The sequence below is a fragment of the Sarcophilus harrisii genome, chromosome 3 (assembly GCF_902635505.1).
Source record: "Sarcophilus harrisii chromosome 3, mSarHar1.11, whole genome shotgun sequence".
NCBI classification, from domain to species: domain Eukaryota; kingdom Metazoa; phylum Chordata; class Mammalia; order Dasyuromorphia; family Dasyuridae; genus Sarcophilus; species Sarcophilus harrisii.
Genome location: NC_045428.1, coordinates 10,878,270 through 10,883,754, shown reverse-complemented (window position 1 = coordinate 10,883,754; position 5,485 = coordinate 10,878,270).

The window sequence follows — 5,485 nt, the reverse complement described above, 5'->3', positions numbered from 1 at the left end:
CCTGCAGTCAAGAAGATCTGACTTCAAATTCAAACAGACACTTATTACCTATATGCCCCAGGAAAGTCATTTAACTATTTTCTGTCTCGGTTTCCTCAAGTGTAAAATGGGAATAACAATAGCACCTACCTCCCAGGTTGGTTGTGAAGATGAGGTAAGATGTTTGAAAAACAATTAACACGTGTTAGAAATAATACTCTGAGCCCCCAGAAGGGTGCAGTGAATGAACAGATTTTGTAAGCAAAGCAGTTTAAACCTTTAATAAGCTCCTGCAGGAGCAGGTATGAAAACTCCATATGAGTTTACCCACATATGTCACAATATCAGGATCCACGTTATACCCTATAATTCTACCCTAATCCCACCTCCTCCTTCCCAGAATTTCCATTGGAAGAGATCTTTCAGAATTCCACTCCTCTTACATATACTCCTTACTATGTTCCCCCTCCCTGATCATTCATCCCATAATCTGTTAACAAGGTTCTAATTTTATTTGTGATGTGTCAGCTACTATGGATGAGGCTTATTAAGCAAGTGCACCTGCAAAAAGTTTGCGTCCTGCCATTGATCCCAGTTGGTTTTAGGCAGTCTTAGGCCTAAGCCCCCTTATCAGAAACTTAATGTTTAGTTAGCTTCTTGACTCAAGGTAATTGGTTGGAGATAACTTCAAGCCTTCAGTAAATCCCTTTGTGACAAACATTTCTACAGACCAAGATAGTCTAGGTCACTGATGGGACTCCCCCTCCAATTCCCTATGCTTATCACCAAGTCACAACATCTGTGGAAACAGAACATTATTCTCCCAACATTTCTCATGCTCAGCACCTAGCACATCTGGGCACTTAATAAATACTTGTCGTCTCCTGCTCCTGATCATTTTCTTTCCCATTTGCTATTTAATCTTTTCTTTGGGTTCTTTCCTTCCCACCTGTTGGATCCTTTACAAAGTGTTAAGCCATTGGAGTTGATTTGATCTTAGAAGAAGATATTTTGGGCCAGAACTTGAAACTAGGTACTCAGTGGAACTGATTGAACAATGCTTGTGTTCATACCTTTAGAGAGCTCATAAGTATCTAAGTGCTCAATGGAGTTCACAGTTTGGGAGATTCAGGGTCTAGAAAGAGATATCAGAATTCACACCTTCCTTAGGGCCAGAGAGCATGCTGGAAGATATCCCACAATCCCACTCTCGGAGAAGTAGCATAAATAGAGCACTCTGGGAGATACAGGAGAGTACTCGCCTCAGTTGGAGATTGAGAAGCCATGAGTCGGAGCTGATCGGAGGCTGAAGAAAGCAGAGGCAGAAGCCAAGGACAAAGCTGGAAGATCTCTTGGAGCCAGGCAGAGAGATAGGCCTCAACTAACTTGGCTAATTTGGAAGGAGAAATAAACATTTGCATTTTTACCAGCTGGCTGCAATTTTGGAGTAATTATTTATTTCAACTGAAACTTAAGGCTGCCTCCAAGAAAACCTTCACACCCACCCATGTGAGGATCAAATGAAATAATTCATGGAAAATACTTCTCACAGGTTAAAGCTTTACACAAATGCCAACTGTTGTTATCTTTGTAGCCTATTGTGAAAGAGTGAGGAAATAGGGATTCTGACACAGTGCGGGGGGCATTCATTCTGCCCACATAATCAGCTAGTAGAAATCTACTCTGGGCAAGGCATTGATGGGCTAAGTATGGGCTCTCCAGACCAAGGGCATACAAAGTTCATGGAAACTCCACGCTGAGAATGAAGGGCTTTAAAATCAGGAGCTATCGAGTTTCAGAAGCTCAGGAAAGAACAAGTTGCTCAAGCTGGCAGAGCCAATGGAGGAGGAACAGGGTGGGGAAAAACTAGATCTCACAGCTGGCTGAACTCAGTGATAAAAAGGAGAAAAAACAAATGCTCCAGGCAGATCCTTTGGGATTTGACACCACTTCACTCAGCACTACTACACTAGCTCAAAAGCAAGGTGAGATGGGCAGATTTAGAGAAACCAGCCCAAATGTTCACATGAACTATCTGTGCCCAAACTGGGGTATAGTATTCTGCGCTGGTACTGGTCTGATCACCCGCAGACACACTGCAATAGAACTAACATAATGATGTCATTTTGGTCTCCTTCAAGAACAAAGGACAGATCTGGGAGAGAGGGTCAGGGGAAGGAGGGGAAAAGTTAGAACAGAAGGTTTTGCAAGGATCCGTGCTGAAAAATTATCCATGCATATATCTTGTAAACAAAAAGCTATAATAAAAAAAAAGACTAATAAAAATCCAAATAACTGCTTTACAATTCAACAGGATAATATTACTGAGGATGGTTCCACTCTTGTGGAGATGTCTTAATGCAAAATATATGAGCAAGCTTTCCTTTAGCATTCATGCTTTCTGCTGTCTGGAAACTATCACAAAAAATACTTATCTGATTAAATTTAAAAAAAAAAAAAGGACAGCAGCCACCAATATTATGCCCTTATGTGCTTTATTGCCTTTCCCCAACCCTTTTTAGACTAGATTCACCCTAGTTTCAATCACTCATGATATTTTATATCAGGAAACCTTCTCTTCCTTCTCTTTAAGCCTTAGAAGGATTAAATGGAACTGTAATTACTGTATGTACCATGAAATAAAGGTTTTTTTTTTCCTTAACCAGTAAAAATCTCCTCTGTCAGACTTGTGTAACATGTAGTGTCTCTAAGATAAAAAATAAATAAGCCAGATTAGCTGGGAATTCCCCTATATTTTAAGTGATAGAGTAAGATAGAGAAACATTTGGCTAAAGAAGTCCATTTCAGTTTTTTAAGAAAGTGCCATCCCCACAAAAAAAAAAATAAAATGCACATCCCCTTTTAAATACAGAATCTCCATGGTATATACATGAGTTGTTCCTCTTCAATAACTTTAAAATTTCAAAAGATTCACAATTTCACTGGCTTAGGTACTCTGGGTACTCCAACAGATCAACACCTTGAGATGCAGAAATGTCTTCATGAGTTGCTGTGTCCCCTTCTCTGTTCAATCAAAATTTATCACCTGGGAATTAATGAATTCTCTCTTTCCCTCCCTCCTTTTTCTGTATGTCTTCATCTCTCTCTCTCTCCCTCTATTTTTTCTTTCCCTCCCTCCCTTTTCCTCATCTTTTTGCTCTCTGCTCCCTTTCTTTCTATGACGGTTTTTATTTCTCTCACTTCCTTCCTCTCTACTCCTCTCCTAACTCTTGCCTTTTCCTTTGTTGCTGCTTTCCTTTTCTTTTTGTTCTTTTCTCTTCCTCTCCTTGCCCTCTCCTCTCTCTCCCTCTGTCTTATTCTTTTTCCTTTCCTCTTTCCTTTCTTCCTTCCTTTCCAGTCTCCTTTTTCCTTTGTTGATTTTCTTCCTTTTAATTTTTCTTGTATCTTTTTCTCCTCTTCCTCCTCCTTTTTCTTCTTCCTTTGCCTCCTCTTTTCTCCTCCTCTTTCTACTCTCTCTGTGTTTTTCCCTGTTTTTCCCCTGTCTCCACATGTATAATTTCATTCTTTTTACTATTATATATCAACAACTCTCCAGTTATCTTAAGTCTTAGAGAATTGCCTAGGGATACTACAAGGTTATGTGACTTGTCATTTACCCACTAATCTGAAATAATTACTCCTTTAATTAGATATAGTGAGCATTTATAGAGTGAGTTTCCATACTGGTGACTTCCCTACACCAATGACATGACAAGTCTACTTCCTATCCTTATGCGTTGGGAATTAGAACACAAATTTGATACAAAACAGACTGCAGGCAAAACTCTTAGAATCAAATAAGAGAAATGAAACATGTACCTCAAATGAAGGATACCCAGTAGAATGTCAAGAGGGTAATGGAAAGATCTAGATCAGTGATGTCAAATTCAAACAGAAATAGATTCTTGCAAAACAAGTTAATATTATATATGTTGCTTAATATTTTTATTTATTTTGTTAAACACTTCCCAAACTATGTTTTAATCTGATTTATGAGGTTGATGTCTCTGATCTGGACAACACGCTAAAAGGTAACATGAGGAAAGAGTGATGGTTTCGGCTAAATATCAATTTTATTCATGGAGGAAAGCGCAACAGAACCATGCCTTTGAAGAAAAATACAGAGTAATGTCATTATTTAGGAACTTTATGAAAATGAGCTTGCCATGGATGAATACTAAGTTGGCAGCCTTGATGACGATGATGGAGGAAGGAGTTTAGAAGAGAGGATAATGATTTTAATTTGGGACATGATGGGCTGAAGGTGCTGGTGATAATAAAGATGGATGCTCAACCATCTCATTTTCCACACAGCAGCACTCATTTTTTACTTCTTTGACTTCTCCATTCTCCCCTCTCTTCCCCTTCAAATTTTTTGGTTTCCTTCTGAGTGTGATCTTCCTCCATTACATTGTAAGTCCAGAGATTGTCTTTCTTTTTCCTCATTTTATCCTCAGTGCTTAGCACAAGGCCCTGAACAGAGTAAGCACTTAATAAATGTTTGTGAACTATTATTGACCATTAAAGAGAATAGAAAGTGGAGATGGAGAGACTAGAGAAGAAAATATAATGGTCCAAGGTAACATAAAAAGTACTGGGTCAATGATAGTAATGAAAAAAAGGATGAGGAGCTGGATGTGTAAGATAATTGTTTTTGTTTTTGTTTTTTAATAGTTGGGACACTGATATGAAGTCACTTAGGCTAAGTAATCATAAAGTTCATAAACATATGAGGCATGATAGATTGGATGTACTTTTCAGACTTTAGAAAAGGGACTTATTCTGACCCTATGTCAAGCAGTTTAACAATCCTACCTCCTGACTGGATAAGATTCCCAGTCGATTGGCAACTGTGAGCCCCGCCCATTCCTGGGGCCTCTGGCATCCATAAATAATCTGGCGAATTTCCCCGCCACATCTGGCTCTGTTTATGAATGCCCCTGCCCACATCTGGCTTTGATTACGTGTCCTCAACCAAGTCCATTTTAAGGGTATAAAATATTGCCACTTAGACATGCCCCTCCACCCTGAGCGAACACTCCCATTAAGATTTTTTTTTTTGTCCTCCTCCAGCTGGGTAAATTTCTTTGTACAGATGGGGCCAAACCTCTGTCTAAATTGTCACATAGTATGTATGTATTTTGTTTGGCTTGCTCACAGTGCCACATAATAATAAAGCTCATGTTTCTCCTAGCGTTCCCAAAGATTCCATATGGATCCCCAACCTTCATCTTCCTCTAACCCCAGCAATGAACCCAAATATACCAGTGTGAGAGATACAGAAGAAGCAGAATCAGCGGAACTGGGCAACTGTTTGAGTGGGGGGTTGGGGATTTAGGGGATGAAAGAGAAAGAGAAGAAAGAGTCAAACCTGACTTGGAAGTTTGGAAGCTGATCCACAAAGTCAGGGATGATGGAAGGTTGGGCAGACTTTTACAGAGGAGAAGATGGTAATTCCAGTTTGAGACCTGTTGGGTTGGAGGTACTGAAATAATAAAAACCACCA